Source organism: Gavia stellata, chromosome 1, assembly GCF_030936135.1.
Source record: "Gavia stellata isolate bGavSte3 chromosome 1, bGavSte3.hap2, whole genome shotgun sequence".
Lineage (NCBI taxonomy): Eukaryota > Metazoa > Chordata > Aves > Gaviiformes > Gaviidae > Gavia > Gavia stellata.
The window spans coordinates 41,766,869-41,782,099 of record NC_082594.1 but is presented as its reverse complement, the minus strand read 5'-3'; the positions used below and the strand labels follow the sequence as shown (position 1 = coordinate 41,782,099).

Sequence of the window (15,231 nt, the reverse complement as noted above, 5' to 3'; positions counted from 1 at the left end):
AGCTGCGGAAATGCATATGTTCTCAGAATTCTGTAGTGTATAAACAACATGCATAATTTTTGTAACACATTTGGGATTTGCACCTTCTTTCTATTATTTCATAGGAAGGAAAATGATGGATTGTCAAATCACGCTACATGTTTTAATTTTTGATAGAAAGAGCGAATATGTTTTTTAGGTCACTCAACTCCTGTAAGAAAGGTTATTAATGTGAGAAATTATTTGCTGAGGTAAACCAGCTGTCTTAGACAGCAAAATTTATCACTCCAGTCTTGTTTAGGCATGTACAAAATACACTGTAAACGTTAAAAATCCAAGGGAATTAATGTTTTAGCCAAAATATTTTCAGGCTATCCTAACAGTAACACTGGGGATTGATGAGAACTGGGTTTGATGATGTTGACACAAACAATTTTTCTGACGTGATCCAAGGTTTAGGTTGCCAAATGTCAGCTACAGTATGCTGACATGTGCTTGAGTGTGCAGTGACCCCACAGAATGTGTTTGCCCTCCTCCTGTTTGCAAAGGAGTAAGACTGGGCTTGCAGGTAGTTATTGTGAAGTAGCTAACAAGATGTAAATTGTGACAAAGTGAAATTGCACTCGATCAGACAAATTATATGCCTTCTAATAATGCAAGATTTCTTTTATAATTCTGCTTTTTTGTTGTTTTCCTTTAAATAAGTTTGCCTTTCATGTTGTAGTTGCATTTTAAAACACTTCATAGTTTGTCTGGCACCCAAGTCAGTCTTCTGGAGTCCCATTATATTAGTATTCATTTTGTTCCATAGATCTATTTTCTGTGCTTTTAAGGAAAACAATGTTGATTATTTTTTTTTTTTCCCCAGTTGCTAGTAAGTATTAAAAACTGTGTTTCCCAGGACTCCTGAATTCAAATTGCAACTGAAGCTTCTTCAAGATGGTGATCACAGAACAGAATGCTAACTGTGTCTACTTATCAAATGTTTTTCAATTTATGTTTTACAGTACCAGTATTTATACTAGTCATGTTTTCAAACGGTCAACCATTAGTACTTAAAGAGGACAAGCTTATTCTGAGATACATGGGATTTTCTAAAAAAGTGCAAAAGATTTTGCAAAGAAAAAGATGCTAGTGGGATAGGGTATAGGGTATCGTTTTGACATTCTGAAGACCTGAGTTTATTAGTCTGAGACTGACTCAAATTTTGACCATGTTTGAATAACATGTTTCAATAAACACTTGGAGCCTACATTTCACTTTTCTTCCTCACAGAGAGGAAGATGCATAACAATAGAATGAGGATAATGGACTTTGACAAATTTAGGGAGTGGATAAGTAAGGAAGATGAGGAAGATCATCTAAGATATATTGAGAACTGGAGACACAGACTCTGGTAGAAGTACAGCTGCAAACCCTTTCGAGAGGTGCAAAAGGGACAGGCAGCACCGTAAAATACCATTATGACTGCATCAGAAGCTCTTTGATAACCTGAACCAGAAAGAAATCATATAAAAATGGAAGAAAGGTATACGTAAGTAGGCATAAGAATAGAAAAATAACCTGGAAATAAAGATAAAATAAAGTAGTGCAAAGTGAAAACTGAATGTTAGTTAGAAAGCTATAGGAAAATTAAAATCTAGGTTGATCTCATAGACATATAAAAATAAGAAAATAGTATCTTTCCATTATAAAATATAAAGAAGAGAGAAAATATAGGATGATGTAGAGACAGCTGAAGAATTCAGTGCTGTTCTTTGCTTCAGTCTTCATTCACTGTCATACAGAATTATTTGACCAGATACCCAATGGAAGTGTTTTAATGAGTACATAGGGTACATGAGGACCATGAGGACATAGGGTATATGATGAGGAACATGCTGAAGTATGGCTGCCTAAAAGAAAGACCTTAAAAAATAAAATTAATTAATAAAAGTAAAAATCCAGGAATGAGAGCTTTCTCTGAATCTTCTACATTTTGAGAACTCATGGAGGTTGAGGGAGTCCTTGGGGGTTAGAGGAATGTAAGTATATTACTGGGCTTCAAAATAAGAAAGAAAAGAGAACTGGGGTGTCATAGGCAGTCTCACCTGCATTCTTGGAAATAGTCTAAAGCAAGCTATTAATATCTACAAGAAGTGAATTTAACCCTAAAATACTTTTGACAGGGTAACAGATGTATAGAAATCTGTAGATGTAACACATCTTGAGTTTAGTACACTCTTTCACCTTGTCCCACATGACATTCCTGTAGGCAAACTTGGACTTCATTTAATCAATATTATGTGATGTATAAAAATTAATCAGTTACTGTTAGTCTCCTTTCAAATTATGAAGGTATGTCAACAGAGTCCTGCATTCGTCTGTCCTGGACAGAATATTCTTTTCAATGTTTTCGTTAACAACTTTGATGATAGACTAATGTATCCTTGTAAAACTTTAAGATAAAACCAAGGTTTTAACAAAGTTCACATGTGTGGGGGGCTTGTTGGGGATCAAAATTTTGGAAAATGCCTTTAAAGTGACAAGTTGATATTCATTCAAGTTTTGTGGGAAATGTTACACTCAGAAAGGAGAAACTAAATGCACCAAGCCAAAAATATTTGGCTAATAGCATAATAGTTGCTCAGAAATGAAACATGAATTAACAATGTGATCCTGTAAAATATATGAACACGATTACTGTGTGTAAGGTGTGGAAAATAATTATTCGAGTCAGTGATTCTGAGGCTGTATCTAGTCTGTTGTTTAGTTTTGGTCACCATGGTTTAAGGAAGAGTTGAGCAAGCTAGAGAAAGTCCAAAAGAGAAAAGTAAGAATGATGAGGGGTTTTGAAGACATGATCTATAAAGAAATGTTGATAGAATTTGTTTTATTTAATCTAGACAAAAGAATACTCAGAGAAAATATGAGGTCTCTGTTATGCAAAAATTTGTTGCAAACAGGACAATGATAGATTGCTTTTCCTGGCCACTGGATGAAAGGGAAGAATAAGTTGGGTTAATCTACAGATTAAGGTTAGGGTAAAAGACGTAAAAGTTTATCAGGCAGTAAGGCACTGGAATAAATGACCCACAGATATTTTCTCACCTGGCGTTTTCTTCAAGTTTGCCAAAAGTCTAACAAATGAGTCAAGTATAATTGCTTTTCTTCATTTTATGTAGTTGGAGTAGATGTTCTGTGAGATCTCATTTCCCATTCATTAATATGAATCCATAAAATTTATGTTCATTGTACCGGGTTTATTTTGCACTTTTGTGCCTTGGTTTCTTAGCCTTAAAATACAATAACAGTTTTTCTACATTTGGTAGTCATGGTGGGAGTGTATGTACGTGAAATATTGAGATAGCTTGGATAGTGTGATAATAGAAGCCATATACGTTTACACTGCAGAGTGATAGACAGCTACTCTATGAAGTCATTGTGAAAATGACATCTCTTTGTCTTGAACTCTTGCTTTCTATTTTGGGGAGATTGGAAGATACAGTGGCTTCACAGAGTTGTAAAGGAAGTATCTAACCTCAGTTACGCCTCTTGGGACCCCTTGGACAATTTTTGGAGAAGTGTTATTTGCATATCTCCAATCAACTCTTTGGCAAGTATGGGTAAAGTTCCCAGCTGCCAGTTTTGACAGCCACAATTTTGGCAGCTGTTAGTCTTGAAGGGGAAAGAGGAAAAAAAGAAAAAGTTACAGCATCGGTATTTTTGTAGAGCTTGGGTGACATTTAATGTTACCTGCTGAAAATAATAAAAAAAAATAAAGGCACGAATGAGAAGGAGAGAAAAGGGTTCCAACTCATTGAGCAGATAATAGTAATTTAGTGTTTTAAACCAACTCCATGACTATTTCATCTCTGAACAGTTACACTTTCAGCTTGTTAAATTGAAAGTGGAAATAAGAAGTTACAGGCTGAAGGAATGGGGTTAAAACTAAATCCTCAAGTGGGCTGGCAAACTGCAACTTCTTAGGGAAAAGTAGTTTAGCTAATGTCAGTTTTCTGTTGTAAGTTGCACAAGAAAAGGTCTGGTATTGCTAAGTATTTCTCAAAAGGCAGGTTACTTTAAAGGTAAAAATATATGATAATAACCATATAGAATAAACAATTTTTTAGGTGTTTGAAGGATTTAGAGACAAAAGTTTACAAAAGGGACAGATGCTGTTTCATATATTTTATTTGTACTTGCAATATTTTGATTGTATTTTTAAACAATAAAACACACTTTCTTTAACTTTTCTATTAACTGTGTGGTAATTTTAAGAAAAGATCATGATGTGGCTTGATGTGGTCATTTTAGTGGGATTTGTATTTTCATTCACTAGAAGACTACAGTCTTCTAAATGCAAAACTGATGTTATAAGAAATTTTGCTTGAGTAGGAACCACATAATTTGACCTGGAGGTCACATTAGATTTTCTCTTGTATTGAAGTATCATGGATAGTATTAATCTGTATTTGTCTTTTGTTTTCTGCTATATGTTGTCATGATGCATTGCCATTATAATAACAAATAGCCTGTCAACATATTTACTGGACCGCAACCCTCTTGGGATAATCACTGAATTTTCATCAAGACTGCAATGATTAGTGTTTCTGATTATGATAATCAAATAACTAATTAGCTATCATGTTTCAGAAAAGACATAAAATTAAAAATGTTTTCAGAATACGTTAAGACTGAAGTTTTTAGCTTCTTCCACTTTCTTTTTTCCAGAAAGCTTAGCACATCTAGGAAGAAATGGAAGTTACTAATTTTTATTGAAAAGGAGCTGAGTTGTTTCTCTTTCTGTCCTGCTATGTAAAGACCTGTTCTTATGTTCCTTCCCTGCATTTTTGAGATAAGCTGATTAAAAATATGGTGAAATTACTATTGGACTGTGTAACACAAGATAACACATTTTGTGTCTGGGTTTTGTATATTTCTTTTCCATTTTCTTTATATTTTGTACCTTTTTTTGCAAATTTTCAGAAGTATTAAAGTTTGATTAGATGTCAGTGTAGAGGCAGAGAGAGATCTCATCTTCACAGATTGCCTCACAGCGGTGCTGCATTGTGGTGCTGAGACGGTGTTCTTCTCACCTTTATGTTTATTTTCTCTTTCTCTATTCATACATGATGAAAGTTTGTGGTATTGTTTCTTTCAGGTTTCCTGCCTTCAGAAGTGAGTGTCTGACTGGAATTTCTGGGTTTTGTTTTTTTCTGTTTTGTTTTACTTAATGGTAATGACAGAGAAAGAAGGCAACACAAGGAGGAATGCTGGAGTTTGTTAAAGGATTCATTACGTGCAGTTCCAGTTCCTTGCTTGTTCCTAGAACTATTGTTGTATCCAGATACTTGTAATTGCATTGTTTTCCACGCTGTCCTTCATCTGTGCTCATTTTAAATGTCACAGAGAGAGGTGGTGACATTATGCTAATTTGTAATGGATTCCAGTGTAACATTGCCCCATTTGTTTGACCTCAGCAAAGAGCACTTGCTGAGAAGAACAGAGGATGATTACCTCCCCTCTGAGCATGAACTAGCTGCTATGGCTACATGACCTTGGATTTAAAGAATAAACTCTAAAATTGCTGTGCAGAGGTTGCACAGGTTTTGTGCCTAAAACAAAGAAAGGATTTCAAAGAGAATTTTTTTCCCCTCTGTGGCTGAGTTTATAGATTCTTCCTCATACAATATATCTTTCATTCAGAAATTCCCCTGTCTAAGCTTGTGAGATCAGTTTTCAGTGAATGTGAAAAGAAATGTGGCTCACACATATTTAGGATATGCTTTTTAAGAGATATCAAGCTTTTATAGGAGAATTGGATGAAAGACTAAGTATTGCAGTTTATTATGAGTTCATAGCTGGAGTTAGACTGTACCTGTATCAAGATAAGGATCTTGCCTGAAAGATTGCTGTGGTTTGATCCTCCTGCAGCCTAAATGCAGGAATTATTGAGCTCCCGACTACAAAAAGACTCTCAAAGCAGCCCCTGAAACTATATCAATTCTATACTGCTAGAATATAAAAAAATGGTGGCAGGATCAAAGGCATAGTTCAGCCATTACTGCTCCTTTTAAAAGAGAACTGAACAGGGTCATGTGGGAGGACCCTATGAACGGTGAAATTGAAGGAAGATTTCAATCTCCCTTTGAAAATACACTGGCATTAATATGATTTTGAAGAGCATGAATAAGAAGCTCTACAGTCAAAGCACTGCTGCAGGAGCAGGTTTTTGGCCTTTTTTATGTCAGTTACAATTACACTGGAGCTCCAAATAAGAGGTGAGTAAAGCCTGAGGACATGATTCTGCATTCATTCCTCACCCAAAACTCTCCCTCATGCTCGGTGGGAGTTTTGTGTTATGCGACACTGCTTCAGCTCTTGATTCTGGTTCACAGTGAAAGATAAATCCATTGTGCAATTTCCTTATTTCTCCTGAACCAAACAAATCAAAAACAAAGAGAAAAACCCAGTAAGCAGATTATAATTCATTTTGGGAAAAATAATCTGGTTTTCTCCAGATGTGTTCTGGTACTTTGATTTTAAAAGATTAGGTGCTTCACATTTGGTGAAAGTCAGAGGCTACTGAGCTCTGTCCAAGGAATAACTGATATTTTCATGTAATAACTTTGATTTTGGGTCTTGACACTAATTATTTTCTTTTCTCTTGACGGTTATCAGATTGTTAATGGTACTGAACTGAAATCTCTAAGACTATCAACGATTTGATGGCTTTGATTTTTTTCCATCAGCAGAACAGGAAAAGTAAAATTGTGTCCTGAACAGATGCAGAATGAATGTCAATTGCAGGTTACTGTAGCATTTTTCCTTCCATCTTAAAGACAGGTTTTATTTGTTCTTGAGGGAATAGAACTTAGCTTTGGTACCCCTTTGGGCTTCATAGATTTTAAAATTTCAGAGCAGGCTAGACTGTTTTGTGGATTGGAAATGAGGGGAAAAGCAGTGATCTCAGTAAAAAGACCCAAGCTTTAAAGTCATACTGAATGTTTTCCTGTCTTCATATTTAATATCTTTTTCCCCCTTGAAGCTTGCTTGTAATTGTTTGTTCTGCAAAGTTGGTAGAGAAGAAAGCTTAAGACAGTATAGAAAGATGTTTTTAATGTTCATTATATTGTTATGTTATATTATAACCCAGGTTCATGAATCAACTTATTTCAGAATGTCATCTTTATCCTGACCTTATCACATTCACTGTCCTAAGGTCCAAATACAGAATATGTTCTCTAAAATCTAAAATGAACTCTTGCATGGGTGTGCACATGTACTTGTGCAGGTAATGAACAGGGTTTTTTTTGTGTTCTCAGAATGTCCCTAATTTTAAGACCCCAATACATTACTAAAATCTACTAAAGTAAATGATATTTCTGTTAGCTTTCTATTCCCATACATTTCTAAACATATTTGAAGAAAAATTGTAGTTTGAACTGTTTGCTTACATGTCTAATCACATCTACAACAGCTGCTGAAAAGCATTTGCTTTTGCATGGGTAGTGCCAGGTGCTTAGAAAGGTATCTTCCATTAAAATTGTATTATAGTTTTTTTAACGAGAGGTAAATTTGAACTCTGAGCTAAAATACAGCTAGTTTCCATATTTAGACAGGCAATCACTTATTTTAATCAGGTACCAGTATTACAGTGTTGTACTTCACCTGTTTCAGAAATAAATTTCTGTTGAAATATGCTGCACAGGAGGTTGGGGTTTTTTTTAGCACTGCAGTAAGGTCATATTTCATTTTAAATATGTAAAAGGAGTTAATTCTGCGTTGTAAAGGTAAGTTGATAAAATTGTACAATATGAATAGTATGTTCACCATACTTACAACGCTTCAGTTCTTTAGTACAGTCAGTCTACTTAGCAGTAAATGGAATGAATTCCTTTAGCTGTTAATGAAAATATTTGATGCATTCTTCCTAAGGCAGTCTTTGGACCAAAATGGCATTCATATTCATCTGGTTGTAAAGTTACAAATGGCCACATTTCTTGTCTCAATTTATTTAAAGCATAATGTTGAGGAAATCATAGTGGCCTCTAATGCAGATCTGTGGAGCCTGTCTAGCATGTTATCCTGTTGTAATTTGAAACCTTTCATTGCATTTTCCTTCTATGAAACAAATTTTTGGCAAGACAATAACTGTATGTGGGGAAGTAGCAAGGCAGATCCCATTATTGTTCAAATTATATTTTTGATGAGAATTTTTTAAATGCATACCCATTGTAACTTGGTCAGAACAGGGGTATAAAATTCAAATATAATGGTTATGAACCATTTAAACCTGAGAAACAGGCAGAGAACATCTAAAAAATGTGATCCATACCAAAGTGTCTCTGTATTCCTTCTGCTTTGTGAGGAATGACTTGAAATTGCATCCAGTTTGGATATAGTAAGATGGAGAGATGGACAGTAATTGAATGTGAATGATCTTTACAGTTGGACTTTGAAATACAGGACTGGCTTTCCTAAGTGCAAGGTTTTGCTTACCATTCTCCAATCACTTGTTTCTCTGCATTTTTTCTGTTGGCACACTTAATGCTTTGTTGGATTTTAGCTGAACTACTCTGGCTCATATATTACAGATCATTTACTAGGAACCTGCTGGGTTACTTTCAAAAAGGGTGCTGTTCTTCAGTTCTTAATTAAATCACCAACAATTCCATTGCAATTGTACATTTAATATACTATTTGCAAACCTTTGCTGGATTATTTGCAACAGGTCACTGAAATAATGGTTTATTTTATATTTATGTGGTATGATGGCTGTTAACACTTGCAACGAATACACTGTTAAACTTGAGTCAGTTCTAATTTAAGTATTATCAAGTAATACTAGTTTATTTTTTCTCTTATTCACTTTAAAACAAGATGCTTAAAAATAGATCTGGTTTAAGAGTAATTTTCTCTGCTACTTTTAGGTATGTTTAATTATGAACATAGGCCGCAGAGCTGAGTGTTCTAAATGTATTCTAATTGGAATAGGAAATGCAGTGGAAAAACCGTTATCAATATTTGATATCTTTATGTCTCAATTTAGTTTTACTATCACAGTTTCAGAGTTAAAGGAAGGGAATTATTCTTAACATGACATACATCCCTGACTCAATCCTCATCCATGGCTGGTTGTTGCTTTCCACTGTGAACACTCTCCCTCTTCCCAGAGGCCTGGGAGCCCTTGTTGGTGAAGACTTGGGCAAAGAAAGCATTGAGTACCTTAGCCTTGCTTGTGCCTGCTCTTACTAAAACACCTGTACTATTCAGTAACAGTCCCACATTTTCTTTGCTCACCCTTTCACTATCAACATCATAGTAAAAATCCTTCTTGTTGCCTCTGATGTCCATTGCAGGTGTCAACTTTAGGTGGGCTTTTGCTCTCCTAACACTTGCCCTTCATGCTCTAGAAGTGTTTCTAAATTGCTCCTTTTGTAACTTGTCCCTGCTTCCACCTCTTGGAAATTGCCTTTTTTACATTGGAGCAATACAGTATCATACAACTATACAAAGTTGTGCAATATTTCATTATACAAGTTTACGATAATAAATGTATTTATTTGGGATGGGATTCTGCTGGTAAAATTGCTTCAGGCCTAAAAGAAAAAACAAACTTTCACTGACATTTGGTTGTTTGGCTTCACTTCACTTTGGTGCTAAATTCTTTCAAATCCTTTTCCAAAGAGATATACTACTTATTTTTAAATGTCCTTTAGTGATATACCATTTAAAAAACACCAGTAATTTTGTATAATGGAATAAACAAGTTTTTGTGACAACAGGTACAGTTGCAAATTTGATAGGCTTAATTGTAAGGAAAATGTATGGTATTCTTCTGTGATTCATCCTATTTCTGTCAGCATATCTTCTTTCTTAGACTATCCTTCCAGTTTTAAGGAAAACTTGAAGGCTGGTTTTAACACAGTGTTAAGCATCTTTCTAGAGTGTGACGTAACAAACTTGCCTCTACAAAAAAAGGAAACTCACTGCCAACACTCTGAGTTTGTTTCTGTAGACCTAGCAATTCTTGGAATTGCAATTTCTGTTAGTCTTGTATAGACATGTAGATGAACATTCAGTAGACCTTCTGATGACTTCCTTAAATCATCATTGTGTTGTACATAGTTGCAAGAATTTTTTTTTGCTTTCCATCTAATAATAATCTCAGAGCCTTAAGGATTTATAGATGTGCTTGTGCACACTTAATGCTTCTCTGATTTACAAGTCATTGATAACAATTCTGAATATGACAATATTCTACAGACCATAAGTGCAGATTCTTAACACTACTAGTATATGATACAAAAAAGAAATTAAAGCTTTGTAAATATTCTGCTTCTTGGGCTATATTTATGCTCTGATATTTGCAACAATATAAGACAGTGCATGTTTGCTTATATTTATTTATTTGCTGTTATGGTCCAACAGCCTTTCGTGGTATACTTTAGTCTTTGAGTAATTGTGTGCTTATTCAAATTGGTTAGGATGAATTCCAAGAGTATTTAACATGAACCAAACTTGACTGAGTGTGCAACAGGCATAGTGGATAAAAGTCTACATCCCTTTTCAGATAAACACATAATTTGAGAACTTTGTAAGAATTGTTACTGACAAAAATTGTTGAATAAGCAAAATGGATATCACAGTCTTCCATCTTAAGGGTTCAGCCCTTCAAAAATTTAAAAGTCAGATATGTGCTTTGCAGGAATAAAATGGCTATTAATGGTAGTAAGATCCTTTTCAGGTGTAAAACTGTATAAAAATACGCATATAGAATGTGTGTGTGTGTATATTTATATATAAACATACATAAATGGTTGTTTGATTCCCTTCCTCCTGCCACAAAAAAAGCCCTATTTTGATGTCTATTTAATTTTGAGGAAATTTCCCATTTTATTTTATAAGGAACTTGAAGTATAGTCCTTACCTATTCCCTCCACTCCATGTTCTTTAAACTCTGTTTCCTCACCACAGGATGTGAAGAAATACATTTCTTGCAGGGCTTTTAAATTTAGAGCATGGGGTTCTTAATGAGGGAGTAGAAATTGGTGGTACTTGAAGCAAATAAATAAATAAAATATGGTTTAGTGAGGAATAACTGGTGTAGCTGAGAGAGTGCTAACTCAGTCCTGACGTCTGTTGGTATTTTAATGCACGCTGCAGCATAAATATAAGACTCCTGCCTCCTTAATTATAGTGAACACATTTTATAATGGTTCTATTGATCTTTTTTGAACAATGTTGATCTTGTAGGAAAGGTACGTGGAGCAACTAAATAAGAGCATACACTGCTATTGCTTTCCAGCAGGGTAGTGGCACTGAAGTGCTTCTTAAACAAAAATATTCAATTATTTGTGTAATTGATGGAGCATATATTTTCAATATTCTAAAAAGTAAGTGAATATCATTCTCAATTTCATGACTTGGACTGTTATCAGCTTCTGTCATTCACAGGAAATTACATCCTAAAATCTCAATAGATAACATGTAGCTGCTGTAAAAGCTAGTGAGATGAGGTAATGCTATGTAGGCAGTACAGATTGTCCCTGATTGAATACAGATTGAATACAACATTTGGAAGAACTTTTGCCAATCACTGAAAATAGTCATTACATAATTAAAATGAAAGAAATGCCTTCCTGGATTGAATGACTTTTTTATAAGGAAACTAATTAGTGATCTTAAAATAACAATGATCTTTCAAAGTTGGATAAACCATTGCAGAAAGGTGGTAACAAGGATCATAAAGTACAATCAAATTCAAGCTATTCTACTTTTCTTTCACTTACCATCAGTACCTTTTTCCCCCACAAGTGCACAGTTCCGGTACTGACAAGGAAATCTCTCAACTTGGTTAGAGAAACTGTTCTTTGCATTAAGCTATTTTAAATTACTGATTAGATATAATAGCTAATCCTGAGATACAAAACATAGAGCTCTGTAATTTTTTCCTGGTTTTGCACTGATTTTGAATCTAATATTTTCTTATTTAAGTAGAGTTTGGAACCACAAGCTGAATGCATAAACTGTGTCAAATATCTCATTCCAAGAGATGGACAAAATCCTTCTGACATTACTCACAAGGGGTAGTTTTGCATAATTCAATGAAACTGGAAAGAGTATTTGATAATAAGAATAAAGGTCAGAAGCATGGGAGGAAAAAAAAAAAGTCTTTCTTTTGCAAACAAAAAGCATAAGTACATTATGTGCCAAATATCGTGCGTCATTGGATGGGGGAATGAATTGTGTGGGATCTGACAAGTTCCCAGCACTATCTAATGGTATTTTAAAACCCCATGTTTTATTGTGACTTTTCAAAAATACTGTTTGTTACAATTTAGCAGATCCTTCAGAGAAATTACATGCTCTTCAGGAAAATGAGCAGTTATAACAGGCAAGCATACTTGCTTGTACGATTGAGGCTTCTGAATTCATTCTGTCTCTCTCACAAGACAGAAAAGCAGCAGCATTTCAAAAGAAAACATTTAGAGTTTTACAATACTGCTGTAAAAGTACACTGTTTGCTGACAAGAAAGTAGAACCTAAGGGTCCTATTCAGTGACCTTTAATGCAAAGCAATACCCTACTGAAATTGGGAAATAATTTTTGAGCGTGTTTATGATTATAGAGTATTCTTAGCTTATGTATTCATTGTTAAATATCCCCTATCACATGAAAAAATGCTGCAAGCCCCATAAAGATTAATAATAAGTAGGTAGACTGGGGATCAAGATACCATTTTAGGAGAAGTTCTATCCGGGTCTGGCAAGGACTCATTCATTCTGAATGAACAAGGATTTTTATGGTGTCCTTTCTTTTGGTCTCCAAAGTCCTTGTTACAGTTGTTAGCTGAGAAGATGAATTGTTTATAGATTTGCCACAAACTAGTGGGGAGGATATGAGTCCTAACTCTGTTCTCTTCAATGCTGAGTCACACTTCTGTTGGTGTATGCTGAGTTCTGGTCTGCCAATAATTTGGACCACTGTAGGGTCTAAACTGCAGCTCTCATCTTGGCCTTATGTCCTGCCTGTTGTGACAGCCCATGACCCAGCTACATATTATCTCTCATCTTTTTGAGATCCGTATTATTTGTGAGTTTAAAGACTACTGCCATTTCAATAAGAGTCAGTAACTGGTGGAAATAGGTCATGATATATTGATAGCCTTTGGATGGGGAACAAGGCCTTGACTTTCCTGCAATATAGAAATAGGAAGGAACAGATTTTATGAGATGCTTGGGTTTATGTATTTGCTTATTCTCTTGGGAATTGGGCAGTCACATTTTGTATTAGCTTAAAAATTGTAACATACAGCAGTGTACATGGTAAATAACAGTAATCTAGCTGGACTGTTTTAAAGGCACATACTTTCCTAGAAAGCTGACAGTGAAGACTTTGTATATAGTCAGCGTATAGTAATGTAGGACTAGGCAGAACTCTAACAGAGATCCATAGTCTGGAGTTGAGTTTTTATGAACAATTCTGCTTTCCCATGTGAAATTATAGGACTTTCTGACTTACAGATATTTTCAGTGATTTCTGATGTCTGGAGCACTTGATGTTATTTTTTCTGCAGTGAAGCTCATTATTGGTAATCACTTTGAGCTCTGAGTAGCTGACTAGTTTTTCACAATCATTTGGCAGTCAAATTCAGTTCAACTCAGCCTAGCAAAGTTGACAGTATTCTTCTCACAACTGCATGAAATCCCTATGTGATAATTTCTCGTTTGCAGAAGACTGGAAAAAGACATTATGAGGGATGTTTCTAGGGAATCTTCATGTTTGTGTCACTGACTTTCTCCTTGATCACTTGGAGGGTTCTCTTTTATGTTGCTGTTTCCTCATTAAGTTTGTTGCCATTTTCAACCATCTGGTTTTTGTGGGTTTTCTGTGGTTTTTTTTATGATGTCTTCTATACACTATTAATTTATTAATAATGGTTATATAAAACTAAACAAGGGGAAAATATTTTACATTAATGCCAGGAGGTAAAATGGTCCCAAAAATATGCTGCAGAAATACTGCATTTCAGTCAAGCAGTTCAAAGTACTGATTAAACTTGGCAACGCTTATCAGATTCCGTAGTTGGAAATTTCTTGCAGAGGTAGCTTACTGCTTTTCTGTTTTATTTCTATTTTATTCAGGTTTTGGATTTTGGTTTTTGTTTTTCTATTTAGCTCAGTAATCTGATTTCCAGAATTCTCCGGTAAATGACCACTGAGCATGCCCAGGTCAGCTCCACATTATATGATCAACAATGCATCACAGGCACATTGGGCTCACGGTACCTGTCATTGGAGGGATGGGATAGTCTTGATTTAGGCAATAATTTGAAATGTTTACTTACAGAATGCAGTTTATTGGCATGTGCAACATAAGTCTTTCATAAGACCTACCAACATTAGCAGATTTGCTAGTAGTATCAAACTCGGTCATCTCCTAAAATACTGTGATTACCTCTTTTTTGGTGTTCTCATCTCATTTGATTAAAGACTTGTCCTTGAATTCTAAGTGCTTCCCAACTGTTAGTCAGAGCTTACTTATTTAACACAAGATGGAGGTATCTCCACTTATCTTTTTTTCTTATGAGTGAAACTACTTATTGACTGGGTTACTTAATCTATGAAGGTGACAAAGCCAGACCATTCTTATCTATTATTTCCTCAAATTTAAAATTGTTGTGACAAACCTCTATGCCTCAAATTTAGCATGGGAATAGTTTCAGTGTAAAACACCATTGTCCAACTGTGAAGAGAAACTATCTCAGCAGGTATGGAATTTCAGAAGGTACCTAGATATGGATGGATTTAATTTCTCTTTTTTTTTCACTTCCTTTAATTTAATTGAGTAGTTTAGCCTTAGTTTATCATACGGCATGTTCAGTTTTTTATGCTCATAACCATGTCTTACCACAAAAGGTTTTTTCATTTTTTTCTTTTATTGCAGCTCTTTTGGTCCACAAAAGACATTCAAACATGAAAGGCTGGAAACCTAGAGATGTAAAATTCCAGCACAAACCTGAAAGTTGGAATATGTCTTCTGACTCCCCTGGACTAACTTGAGCTGCTAGAGTTCATCTACATATACATGTCCAAAAATAGTTTATCTCTGGGACTAGGGTTGTCTAGGAATTCTTAACTGGGCACTACACAGACTATACAGATCTTCATGGTGAAGTCAGCAGTGGCAGCAAAGGAATGGGATGAAAAATTTATTGCTTTAGTCTGGTCTGAGTGGATAAGCTCCTAAAGTATAAATTTGGGG

At 35.0% G+C, this 15,231-nt stretch overlaps 1 protein-coding gene across 4 annotated transcripts in view; it reads left to right on the top strand.

Annotated features, from left to right (window-relative positions):
- The window catches only part of PCDH9 (protocadherin 9), a 679,091-nt gene that overhangs the window by 241,450 nt on the left and 422,410 nt on the right, over positions 1-15,231 (top strand). The window lies entirely within an intron of this gene.